Here is a 14,660-nt window from a genome sequence, read left to right as displayed (position 1 = left end):
TTGAGGTAGTCTTGGCAGTCTTCACTAGAGAATATTTTACGAATTTCAAAAGACATTTAACCCACTTTGAGTCGTTCCCAGGGAACACAACGACAAGATAATCTCTTTACGTGCCCCATTAAGTTTATTTACAGTATTTATAATATCCACAAGATGCCACTGATTGTATTAAACTACTTTTTAATATTTAAAATTATTCAAAGATTCTGACATTTTAGTCGTCTTGCAGCTTCTGATTGTAGGCCACTCAAGTTAGACATGATTTTAATTTTTCATCAGTTCTAAGTTTCTTTAAATCCTTTTCAAACGTTTCGACAGTCTTTTTTGCTGACTTTTTTCTTCTTTTCCCATCAAAGTTTAAAATTAGTGGGTCAAACTGGTGTCCATGTTACTTCGCATCTTCTCGAAGATTTTTCACTAAAGAGTAAACATTGGCATTAACTTTTGATATTAATTTACACATTCCTCAGTTCCATTCCTCTGAAACGTTATCATTGCGATGGCACATTCCACTGCGTTTCAATACCCCTCTCGTCATTTGTTCGTCATCAAGCCACTGGCCTACTAAATAGTCATAAAAGTCCTGCAGCTTTTGGTTTTCACACGTGCTGTCCTGAATATACAGCCAAACATTAACCAACATATCCAGGGGAAGATGTGCTAGAGCAGGATACATTGTTATGTGAAAGCGAATTTCCTCGTTTTCTTTGTAGTCTAGAACAAGACCGCAACATTGAACTTGTTTCGACAAACATTGATTAAAATGTTAACAGCAACTAGGAACCCCGGTTTCAGAAAACAAACTTTTAGCTGCTTGGACGATGGCGATTTCGATGTCCACCATCAGAGATGCGGAATTCCGCCCAGGAACGTTTGTTTTAATAGCTTTAAAAAAAAGGTTCATATGTTTTTCACTTTTTATTTGGCAGTAGAGGATTAAAACTGGAATGGTTTTTGTCCCCCCTCCCCCCAGAATTACTAAGCTCGGCGAGGAGCATAATCAACTGTCCAAACTGCTTTCTCAAACTCTTGAACGTTCCATCCACAAAGAATGATTCGTAGTTTGATAAACACGCTTTCCCTTTTTGCTGGAAAACACCAGTATTCTGTCATTAGGTCCCCTGTTATCATCTGCAAGTAAAAATTGTTGCCATCATTCATCAGGAAATTATTTTCGTGGAAGAATATTCCTCCAGAACAGGTGACATCTTATGTGGTTCCAATACACAAGGGCTATTCGGAATGTAAGGAACGATCGATCGCGTAATGGAAACCACAGTGAAAATCCGATGAAGTTTTGCACAGGTGTGTTGGGCAGTGTCTCTAGTATGCCCGTCGATCGCGTTACGTCGTTCTTTTTAGTTCTGAGCACACAGGGAGCAATAAAGATACCTAGAACAATAGTGTCTTCCGCCAAGTACGAGGGCCTGGTGAGAAATATCGCCTGAAGCTATGCAGCCAAGAATACGTAACTGTCGTGCGTCTTCTTCTTCAAGACAATTCACAGCCGCATTCTGCAGGGGCAATGAAGATGCTCCTGCATCGTTTCCAATTGGAAATGCTTGATTACCCACAATACAGCCCGTAATTGCATCCCTCTGAGTTTCATCTCTGCTCACATGAACAACATTTTGGCACAGACAAGGAGCTGTAGGCCGGCGTAGGGAATTGGCGGAAAGCACTGGGTGCCTTCTATAGCGAGGGTATTGGAAAGTTCGTACAGCGCTACGACAAACGTCTAAGTCGGATAGGCGACTATGGAGATAAGTAGCTGGAAGTTGTAGCTAACTGTTGCAAATAAAACAGTTTTGATTTTCACTGTGGTTTCCATTTCGCGACCTATCGTTCCTTACTCTCCGAATAGCTCTCATATTTTCGCCTAAGGCTATGGAACGATTGTTCCGCACTTCTGTGTGATTGCAATGATGTTACTGAGTCGTAGTCTCGATTGAAGGGCTGTCCTACTTCTTCAACGTTAACTGATGAAACTATAGCGTCTGTTTCTTTTGCCTGCCTCTTGGCCCTAACAAAATGTTTTCCCACTTCATTTGCTGCTTCGTCTGGAATAGAAACACGGCTACCCTCCCCTAAAACTGTATACTTTTTGTCGATAATCTTCCTTTGCATTTATTGTTTTTAAAGTTTACACAACGCCAATAAGTCATATTCTTGTTTATTTGTATAGCCCGCTGTATACGGATGCCCGTTGTAAATCAGTAAAGGCATCCTTTGGTGGTCTCGGCGAATTCCATTATCTCAGCACTAAGACACGGAACACTACTTACCAGAGGTCAGCTGCAGTACTGAACTCTGTGAGAAAGCCACGCACACTACGAACTGGCGCAGGAAATGGGCTTTGGCCTTCCCCAGAATGCGTCGCAGGTAGCGGCGGCCAGGCCGCTGCGTCCTACTTCTGGAGCGCCCTGCCCACGACCTACAGTGTCCTCACAGTCGGGTGCCGGCACGGAAGCTCAGGGTGTTTGGTCTCTGTAATAAAAAAACTGAGTGAACGGATCAACGAAGAACGTCAACGGGTGTAATCGGACATCCGCCCCGAACAAATTCAGCGAACAATGTAGAACAAAATGACATTAAAAAAGTTGGTAGAGCACTTGCCCGCGAAACGCAAAGGTCCCGAATTCGAGTCTCGATCCGGCACACAGTTTTAATCTGCCAGGAAGTTTCACGTTTAAGAAATGTTTCAAATACGGATTGCGTAATGGGCTGTGGCACACCAAAAAATGCCAAAAATAATTTTTGATTTCTATCACCATCAAATGTTTGAAATACGGATTGCGTAATGGGCTGTGGCACACCAATAAATGCCAAAAATAATTTTTGATTTCTATCACCATCAAACGGAACCATCTTTACTTCGACATTGGTATGAACTTAAGCAGCGAAAAACAAGTTGCAAGGTTTCCAGGAAAAGTGAAGCGAAACAATTGGCATCAAGTCGTTGGAAATCAATTACTTTGCCTATTGACTATGTAAATATAAATTTAGGGAATACACTGAAGTCCTGTTCAATCAACAAGCGCAGGGGCTATAGGCACACAGATATCCCTTTCACTGCACCTCCTCAAGAAGACTGTGAGTAGATTTTTATTCAGGAAATTCGAGAGTGGCGCGGGGACAGGGAACTTCGTGCAGGAAATGGGCTTTGGCCTCCCCCAGAATACATCGCAGGTAGCGGCGGACCGGCCAGGGTATCCTACTTTTGGACTTTTGGAACACCCTGTACACTACCTACAGTGTCCTGAGCTCCGTGCAAATGTCAACACACTCCCTCTCCGTACAAATGTGCAAGTGTCACAAACTCGGAACAAAGTAGCTATCCCCTCGGACCAGGTGAATCCTTTCATGAACTGGTTGTGTCTGTGCATCTACTTTGTTCGCAATGTCCACGTCCGCATATCTATCACCACCGCAGCAGGGAGAGGCGGGCCAATGACGGTGCGTCCAACGCTGGACACTCCAGTGGCTTAGGTCGCCTTTGCAGATGTGTCCCTAATCTGCGAAAAGCTTTACGAACGACATAACCGCGGATGCAGGCTCTGATGAGAAGGGAAGTTGCAAGATTGCGTTCGTCAACGTCATATAGGACCATCACCTTGAGTGATCTTATGCGATACAATTGGGTACGCAATACAGACTGCTCTTGTGCGCATAGCCAATTATCTCGACAGTAGCAGTTACCTTTGTACATCTGTTAATGCTAGTGGTTGGGCCCTACATTTGAGGTCTGTGTGATCAAACCTTCGATATTTAGGTTATGTTATTTTTCAGCAAGACAGCGCAAGATGGTTCAAATGGCTCTGAGCACTATGGGACTCAACTGCTGAGGTCATTAGTCCCCTAGAACTTAGAACTGGTTAAACCTAACTAACCTAAGGACATCACAAACATCCATGCCCGAGGCGGGATTCGAACCTGCGACCGTAGTGGTTTTGCGGTTCCAGACTGCAGCGCCTTTAACCGCACGGCCACTTCGGCCGGCGACAGCGCAAGACCGCATGTTGGTTGGTTGGTTGATTTAGGGGCGAGGGGACCCAACAGCGGGGTCATCGGCCCCACCGGATGAGAGAAGGATGGGGAAGGAAGTCGATCATGCCATTTCAAAGGAACCATATCGGCATTTGCCTGAAGCAATTTAGGGAAATCAAGAAAACCTAAATCAGGATGCCCGGACGCGGGTTTGAACCGTCATCCTCCCGAATGCGAGTCCAGCGTGCTAACCATTGTGCACCTCGCTCGGTATCGCATGTTGTCTGTGCTATCGTGACCTGCCTCGATATAGAGGGTGTTCAAGTGCTGGCACGGCTAGTATAGCCTCCAGTCCTCTCACCCACTGAAAACATCTGGCCGTGGGTTGCGGACAGACTGACACGGCAACTCTCGCCATCCAGTGGAGCTGATGAACTCTGGGACAGAGTTGAAGCAGAATGGAATGACTTTTCCGTAACTGTCATCCGAGTTCAATTCGATTCGATGCTCAGCGAGGTTCAGAGATATTGTTGCTGCTAGAAGCGGCAGTTCTGTGTTCTAAAGTTCTCACCCTTTATTCTATCAAATTACCTATAAATTCAGTCATATATTCTTCGTGCTATACGGAACACCCAGTATGTAAAATTTCATTGTTTCCTAAAGTATCTGGTGTTGAATTTTAGCGGTCAGTAGTGTATTTGCGGAGCGTATGCAGAGCATCCATCAGTATTTAACTTGGAAGTGTGGGAACACAAGATAAGAAAAACTTTGTACGCGCAGGAAAAAGTAATGCATATTCCTGCGAAATGTTGCAGTAATAGCAATAACTGAGAAAATAATACAGGGTTACTATAAATGACTCATTTGTTTTCAGAGCTCTTTATTTTCCAAAGTATCACATGTACAAATGTTACTGATGCCTGAATAAAACTGTAAACTCACCAAATTTGCATTTTGCTGTCTGCAAATGAGTGTCCCTCCGATCACACGACACACTTCCAAGTGTCAGTCGAGTTCGTTCCATACCTTTTGTAACAACATGCTGTCAGCGGTCATCGCAGCAGCACTGACGCATTCCCTGAGGTGTTCCAACGTTCTTGGCAACATGCGGTACGTCAATAAGATCCTTAATGTACCTCCAAAGAAAAAAGCCGCAAGGCGTTAGGCCAGGCGACCTGAGGGGTCAAGGGAACAGAGCCCTCATCTCCACCACTAAGTTCAATTCCACGGTGAGGAAGTTCGTCGTGTACGTAGCGACGAACATCGATTCTCCAATGAGAGGGTGACCCGTATTGTTCGAAGATGCAATTCTCGGACTCCGCTGTCACTTGTGGAAACAGCCTCAGCAGAAGATGTCCAGATAAGAGGCACCCGTCACAGTCAGGTCACAGAAGAGAAACGGCCCATACAGACGTCTATGACATTGCACAAAAACATAAACCTTCAGCGAATCTCGTTCATGCACTGCAGTTACATGAGTATTATCGGTGCCCCAAACTCTCATCTTGTGGCGATTAACCTTTTACAGATTGCTTCGTCACTGAACATCATGTTGGAGGCGAAAAACCCTTTTCTTGCCTTGTCATCATTTCGTCAAGACACTGCCCATGTAACTCCAACTTGTGGACACAATGAAAATGCTCTCAAAAAAATGGTTCAAATGGCTCTGAGCACTATGGGACTTAACATCTGTGGTCATCAGTCCCCTAGAACTTATAACTAATTAAACCTAACTAACGTAAGGACATCACACACATCCATGCCCGAGGCAGGATTCGAACCTGCGACCGTAGCAGTCCCGCGGTTTCGGACTGAGCGCCTAGAACCGCTAGACCACCGCGGCCGGCGAAAATGCTCTCATTTTACTGTTCTATCCATGAGTCATTCATATTTTTACCTGTCATACTTTGAAAAATATGGAACTTTGAAAACTCATCAAGTCAAGCGGCTATAAGAACCTGTCGAAAAGATGGCAAACAACTATATGGGCAACGTTACAGTTCTACCGTTATTGAGTTGTGAGAGATGGAGTTATGGCGCAGCGGATGTTCTCGTTTCTGGACACCACAAAAAACTTTTCCTTTTTGCACCACGAGCAGTTTCAAGTCTCTTGCCGTTACCGAAAGAAATATCAAAAGAATTTATCCCTTTTGCATGATCGTGCACAGAAATTTATCCAAGATAAGGGAGGTGGGCGGAGGCTCTAAAATTGACGTTTCCGACAAATGAGTTGGCCAATTTCGAGACGTGTCATGCCATTAGAACTAAATTTTATAGATGACCCAAAAAGCTTGTATCACAGAGAATTGATGGTTATCCTTTAATATATGGATAATAAATCTGTACTCCCGATTTAGAGGGGGAGGCGGTGAGGGCAGGTGCTCCCTTATGGCCCCCATTACGGACGCCCATGTCAGTATGTATAAATCAGAAGTATCTTCACAACCTTCAGAAACCTTGGCTTCAACGTACAGTGCATTCGGCCAAAGTTACCAGCATAGCTGCGAACTGTGCGTTGTGAAGTGAAGTGGACGGCATGCAGAAAGGCGAGGCTCAAGGTCGAAACCCAAGTGTCTGCGTGCCACACGGTTGTCGGTGCCAAAATACCCGGCCGCACCTACTCACATTACTGTATCTTGGGCTAACGCACGAGTGAGGAATCTGTAAGCGTAACAGAGTAGTCGAGTTCATTGTCCCCATATAACGACCTCCCTACGCACTTCATAATCACGAAATGTCTGCGATAAAGTTATCAGCTCCGCGCTGTCTCTGTACGATAAATGTGCGTGTGTATACCGTAGATTGTGACGCTTTGTTTCCATCTTGCGTGAGACCGAAAAGATCTCTTCGATCAGTGACTGAATGGTGTTTTATCAATAATTATCAGAAGGGAGTGTGCTGCATACACGACACAAGGTCACGTAGTTTAAGGTGATGTATAGATTTTTGCGTGTTCATGAAATTCATCTTGCCCTCCACTAATAGTGGGACTCTTGACTCTGGCCTCGCGGAGGAGCTATTCTTTCTGTTAAATTTCTAACCATACCAAGTTTTGTTTTATTCGTCGTATCCAAAACAAATAAATAGCATACGCAAGCAAAATATATCTTTAATTGATGTCAGTTTTTACTACCCACTAATAAAAGTCAGATGGCGTCAGACAGTACTTATAAACGTTCAAGGCCAACTGAAAACAATCGTGAGAAGCAGTAAAAAAATGGTTCAAATGTCTCTAAGCACTATGGGACTTAACGTCTGAGGTCATCAGTTCCCTAGACTTAGAACTACTTAAACCTAACTAACCTAAGGACACCACACACATCCATGCCCGAGGCAGCATTCGAACCTGCGACCGTAGCAGCAGCGCGGTTCCAGACTGAATCGCCTAGAATCACGCGGCCACAACGGCCGGCAGAGGCAGTCACTTCTGCACTATAGCTCAATACACGTCGTGTTTCGACATCCGCCACATGACAGTCACTACTGGCCAGTGGCCGTCTCTAGACTTTTCCAAGCATTACTGTCGTCCAGATCCACATCCATGTTGTTCCAACATGTTTTTTAATATCATTCACTCATCTTTCATTAGGTTGTCCTCTCGATATCGTCTTGTCTCTGGAATTCAACAAAGAACTTCCAGAGGCCATTACCAGCCATTCACCTACTAACATGTACCGCCTACCTCCATAATTACGTAAGTCAACGGCCTTGCCGCAATTGTCACACTGGTTCCCGTCAGATAACCGGAGTTAATCTCTGTCGGACTTGGCTAACGTTGAATGGGTGGCCGTCCGACTGTACCGAGCGCTGTTGGCTAGCAGGGTGCACTCTGCCCTTGTGAGGACAATTGAGGAGCTACTTGTTGAAAAGTGGCAGCTGCGGTCACGAAAACTGATAACGGCTGTGAGAACGGTGTCCTGACCACGTGTTCCTCCATATACGCATCCAGTGACGCCTCTCGGCAGAGGATGACATGGCGATCGGTCGGAACCGTATGGGCCTTCCGAGATCTGTTCTGACGGATCCCACTGCAGTCAGTACACAAACCTCTTTTTCAATCTGTACTAGTTATTCCTGATATAAATTTCTCGGTTGCTCCTTGACCTTTGAACTGTTTTCACATTTGTAGTAACTGTCTCAGAGCCATAGCGATAATGCACACTTTTCATAAATTTACCTTCTGAAGCAGTTCGAAATGGAAAACCAGTACAGTAATATCGTATTTGGATACGATATTTATCGCAGCCACTGATAAGTACATTATGGCTATAAACTTGCTGTTGAAACGTCCCCTTAGAAAAATTATAAATGACTGTGCTGGTAAACCCCTTACGTTATTTGATTTTCAAACAGCTGAGCAAAACTCAACGTACTCAAACAGTTTTCTCTTTACTTATTCTGATCATCACTAAACTGACACACAATATTTTTAGCGCAACGCAATCTGACTTTCCATAATCTCTAGAAAATAATGGCCCTGACTAATAGTAACCTATCTTTCCTGAATCACTTACCACACAAAAATCTTCGTTACTCAAACTACTGCAATACAGCGAGCGCCAATACTGTCAGGTAAATAAAAGACTCTAACTACTGAAGGCACTAACTACTGATAGGCATAGCTAGCAAATGAAAGATTTTGATAGAGAACAAACAATGTATTTACCTTAATAGTGTTCAAAAGTCCAGATCGTCCGCTCTCAAAACTCTGCCATCTTTCTTCCCACATCCACCACTGCTGGCGGCTCACTTCCAACTGCGCAACGCTACGCGCTGTTCACATCCATCTGCCCAACACTACAATAGCAAATATTCCAACAATGCAAACCAGCCTCAGACTGCACACGGCACAGTCAGTGATTTTCGTATAGAGCGCTACGTGACGTTACCAACACAAAAACCATAACAGTCTACTTACACTGTGGCCGCTACCAGAACGAGCGAGGTAGCACAGTGGTTATTACATTCGTCTCGCATGCGTGAGGACGATAGTTCAAACCTCGTCCTAATTTACTTTTTCCGTGAGTTCCCTAAATCAATTTAGACAAATGCCGGGATGATTCCTTTGAAAGGGCACGGTCGATTCCCTTATCGATTTTTACTTATTCCGAACTTGTGCTGCGTCTCTAATGACCTTGTTTTCGATGGGATATTAAACTCTAATTTCCTTCCTTTCGCCGTCTGATACGCTATATGGGTTTACAGTTACATATACAGGGTGAGTCACCTAACGTTACCGCTGGATATATTTCGTAAACCACATCAAATACTGACGAACCGATTCCACAGACCGAACGTGAGGAGAGGGGCTAGTGTAATTGTTTAATACAAACCATACAAAAATGCACGGAAGTGTTTTTTAACACAAATCTACGTTTTTTTTTTAAATGGTACCACGTTAGTTTTGTTAGCACATCTGAACATATAAACAAATACGTAATCAGTGCTGTTTGTTGCATTCTAAAATGTTAATTGCATCCGGAAATATTGTAACCTAAAGTTGACACTTGAGTACCACTCCTCCGCTGTTCGATCGTGTGTATCGGAGAGCACCCAATTACGTAGGGATCCAAAGGGAACGGTGATGGACCTTGGGTACGGAAGAGACTGGAGCAGCACATTACGTCCACATGCTAACACCTTTTTATTGGTCTTTTTCACTGACGCACATGTACATTACCATGAGGGGTGAGGTACACGTACACACGTGGTTTCCGTTTTCAATTACGGAGTGGAATAGAGTGTGACCCGACATGTCAGGCCAATAGATGTTCAATGTGGTGGCCATCATTTGCTGCACACAATTGCAATCTCTGGCGTAATGAATGTCGTACACGCCGCAGTACATCTGGTGTAATGTCGCCGTAGGCTGCCACAATACGTTGTTTCATATCCTCTGGGGTTGTAGGCACATCACGGTACACATTCTCCTTTAACGTACCCCACAGCAAGAAGTCCAGAGGTGTAAGATCAGAAGAACGGGCCGCTGACTGCCGCTTACCCTATCCGCCAGATCATTTGTATATATAGAAAATAATAGTGGTCACATTTCCCTGGGACACTGTTGACGATACCCTTGTCTCTGGTAAAGACTCGCCGTCGAGGACAACGTACTGGGTTCTGTTACTTAAGAAGTCTTTGAGCCACTCACATATTTGAGAGCCTATTCAGTGTGCTTGTACCTTTGTTAACTGCTCGTAGTGTGCCACCATGTCAAATGCTTTACGGAAAACTAGGAAATCTGTTGCCCCTCACCATAGTTCGCAGGATATCATATGAGAAAAGGGCAACTAGCAATGCTTTCTCAAATAGTGCTGTTTTGTGGACAGAAGCTTTTCCTTCTCAAGTAAATTTGCTATATTCGAACTCAAAATATTTTCAAGTAGCAGCAAACCGACTTTCAGGATATTGCTCTGCAATTCCTTTAAATCGTCTGTGCCTGTCAGTTCAGACCTACACTAACCGTTTTGCGTCCATGTGTCTGCACTTCAACCCCTGACCTGCTGCCCAGAGGAAAATAAGAATCAATGGCCTGCTCTTGACAAACATGTTTAGACATATTACCCAATTTAAAACATACGACTTATAATAGCTACAATTATTAGTCTGCAAATACTGATGTAATGTTTTCAGTACAACGTTCTCAGTCAGCAATAGAAATATCTGCACTTATAACCGTAAAATCCTAATATTGTTGTTGTGGTCTTCAGTCCAGAGTCTGGTTTGATGCAGCTCTTCATGCTACTCTATCCCGTGCAGGCCTCTTAATCTTCGAATAACTACTGCAACCTACATCCTTCTGAATCTGTTTAGTGTATTCATCTTTTAGTCTCACTCTACGATTATTACCTTCTACGTTTCCCTCCATCACTAAATTGGTGATCCTTTGGTACCTCAAAACCTGTCCTACCAATCGATCCCTTCATCTAGTTAAGTCGTGCCACAAATTCCTCATCTCCCCAGTTCTATTCAGTACCTCCACATTAGTTACGTGATCTATCCATCTAATCTTCAGCGTTCTTTTGTAGCACCACATCTCGAAAGCTTCTATTCTCTTCTTGTCTAAACTAGTTATCATCCATGTTTTACTTCCATACATGGCTACACTCCATACTTTCGGAAAAGACTTCCAGACACTTACATCTATACTCGATGTTCACAAATTTCTTTTCTTCAGAAACGCTTTCCTTGCAATAGCCAGTCTACATTTTCTATTCTCTCTACTTCGACCACCATCAGTTATTTTGCTGCCCAAAAAAGCAAACTCATCTACCACCTTTATTCCATTTCTTCGTTTTGCTTTTGTTGATGTTCATCTTATATCCTCCTTTCAAGACACTGTCCATTCCGTTCAATTGCTCTTCCAGGTCCTCTGATGTCTCTGACAGAATAACAATGTCATCGGCAAACCTTAAGGTTGTTATTTCTTCTCCCTGTATTTCAATTCATACTCCAAATTTTTCTTTTGCTTGCTAAACATACAAATTGAATAACATCGGGGATAGGTTACAACCCTGTCTCACTTCCTTCTCAACCACTGCTTCCCTTTCGTGACCCTCGACTCTTATGACTGCCATCTGGCTTCTTTACAAATTGTAAATAGCTTTTCGCTCCCTGTAATTTACCCTTCCTATATTCAGAATTTGAAAGAGAGTATATATTCAGAATTTGAAAGAGAGTATTCCAGTCAACGTAGCCAAAAGCTTTCTCTTAGTCTACGAATGCTAAAAACGTAGGTTTGCCTTTCCTTAATCCATATCCTAAGATAAGTCGTAGGGTCAATATTGCCTCGCGTGTTCGAACCTTTCTACGGAATCCAAACTGATCTTCCCCGAGCTCGGCTTCTACGAGTTTCTCCATTCGCCTGTAAAGAATTCGTGTTAGTACTTTGCAGCTGTGACTAATTAAACTGATAGTTCGGTAATGTTCACATCAGCAGCACCTGCTTTTTTTTGGGCCGAGCGGTTCTAGGCGCTACAGTCTGGAACCGCGTGACCGCTACGGTCGCAGGTTCGAATCCTGCCTCGGGCATGGCTGTGTCTGATGTCCTTAGATTAGTTAGGTTTAAGTAGTTCTAAGTTCTAGGGGACTGATGGCCTCAGCAGTTAAGTCCCATAGTGCTCAGAGCCATTTGAACCATTTTTACTTTTTTGGAATTGGAATTATTATATTCTTCTTGAAGTATTCGCGTGTCTGATACATCTTGCTCATCAGATAGAAGAGTTTTGTCACGGCTGGCTCTCCCAAGGCTATCAGTAGTTCTAATGGAATGATGTCTACTCCCGGGGCCTTGTTTCGACTTAGGTCTTTCAGTGCTCTGTCAAATCTTCACGCAGAATCATATCTCCCATTTCATCTTCATCTACATCCTCTTCCGTTTCCATAGTATTGCCCTAAAGTATATCGCCCTTGTATAGACCCTCTATATACTCCTTCCACCTTTGTGCTTTCCCTACTTTGCTTAGGACTGGTGTTCCATATGAGCTTTGATATTCATACAGCTGGTTCTCTTTTCCCCAAAGGTCTCTTTAATTTTACTTGAGGCAGTATCCATCGTACACCTAGTCATACAGGCTTCTATATTCTTTCATGTGTCCTCTACCCATACCTGCTTAGCCATTTTGCACTTCCTGGCGATCTCATTTTTGAGACGTTTGTATTCCGTTTCTCCTGCTTCATTTACTGTATTTTTATAGTTTCTCCTTTTATCAATTAAATTCAGTATCTCTTCTGTTACCCAAGGATTTCTACTAGCCCTCTCTTTTTACCTACTTGATATTCTCTGCTGATTTCACTATTCCATCTCTCAAAGCTACCCATTCTTCTTCTACTGTATCTCGTTATCCTGTTCTTGTCAATCTTTTTGCAGTTTCTTCAGTTTTAGTTCTACAGTTCTTAACCAATAAATTGCGGTCAGAGTCCACATCTGCCCCCAGAAATGTCTAGCAATTTAAAACGTGGTTCCTAAATCTCTGTCTTCCCATTATATAATCTACCTGAAAGCTTCCAGTGTCTCCAGGCCTCTTCCACGTGTACAAAATTCTTTCATGATTCATAAACGAAGTTAAGTTACGCTCTGTGCAAAATTCTACAGACTGTTTCCTCTTTCATTCCTTACCCCTAGTCCATATTCACCTACTACTTTTCCTTGTCTTCCTTTTCCTACTATCGAATTCCAGTCTCTCATGACTATTAAATTTTCGTCTTTCTTAACCATCTGAATAATTTTTTTGTAGCATCATACATTTCTTCAATATCTTCATCATCTGCGGATCTAGTTGGCAATAAACTTGTACTACTGTGGGTTTCGTGTCTATCTTGGAAACAATAATGCGTTCACTATGGTGTTCGTAGTAGTTTGTCTGCATTCCTACTTTTTATTCATTATTAAACCTACCCCTGCATTACCCTTATCTGATTTTGTATTTACAGCCCTGTATTGAACTGGCCAGAAGTCTTGTTCCTTCTGCCAGCGAACTTCACTAATTCGCACTATATCTGTTTTTAACCTATCCACTTCCCTCTTTAAATTTTCTACCTTACCTACCCGGTTAAGGGATCTGACATTCCACTCTTCGATCCGTAGAACAACGTCCTCCTGAGTTGTCCCAGCCCGGAGATCCGAATGAGGGACTATTTTACCTCTGGAATATTTTACCCAAAAGGACACTATCATCATTTAACCATACAGTAAAGCTGTAGGTCCTCGGGAAAAATTACGGCTGTAGATTCCCCTTGCTTTCAGCCGTTCGCAGTACCAGCACAGCAAGGCCGTTTTGGATGATGTTACAAGTGCAGATCAGTGAACCATCCAGACTGTTGCCCCTGAAACTGCTGAAGAGGCTGCTGCCCCTCTTCAGGAACCAAACGTTTGTCTGGCCTCTCAACAGATACCTCTCCGTTGTGGTTGCACCTACGGTACGGCCATCTGTATTGCTGAGGCACGCAACGGCGAGGTCCAAGGTTCATGGGGAGGGGGGGGGGGGGGGGGGGGGAGCGTAAAACCCTACATATATATGAAAGGAAATTTCATATGTCAATTATCGGTAGAAGAACTGCGGTAACAAAGTAACAATATGTAGATCAACATCCACGAAATCTGTAAGTACACAACTGTCCATTAAAATTGCTAAACCACATTGATGACGTGGTACAGACGCGAAATTTAACCGACAGGAAGAAGATGCTGTGATACGCAAATGATTAGCTTTTCAGAGTATTCTCACAAGATTGGCGCCGGTTGCGACACCTACAACGTGCTGACATAAGGAAAGTTTGCAACCGATTTCTCATGCACAAACAGCCGTTGACCGGCGTTGTCTGGTGAAACGTTGTTGTGATGCCTCGTGTAAGGAGGAGAAATGCGTACCATCACGTTTCCGACTTTGATAAAGGTCGTATTGTAGCATATCGCGATTGCGGTTTATCGTTTCGCGTTATTGCTGCTCGCGTTGGTCGAGATCCAATGACTGTTAGCAGAATATGGAATCAGTGGGTTCAGGAGGGTAATACGGAACGCCGTGCTGGATCCCAACGGCCTCGTATCACTAGCAGTCGAGATGACAGGCATCTTATCCGCATGGCTGTAACGGATCGTGCAGCCACGTCTCGATCCCTGAGCCAACAGATGGGGTCGTTTGCAAGACAACAACCATCTGCACGAACAGTTCGAC

The sequence above is a fragment of the Schistocerca americana genome, chromosome 2 (genome assembly GCF_021461395.2).
Source record: "Schistocerca americana isolate TAMUIC-IGC-003095 chromosome 2, iqSchAmer2.1, whole genome shotgun sequence".
Lineage (NCBI taxonomy): Eukaryota > Metazoa > Arthropoda > Insecta > Orthoptera > Acrididae > Schistocerca > Schistocerca americana.
The sequence above is the reverse complement of the archived record's forward strand: the minus strand, read 5'-3'. Positions refer to the sequence as shown.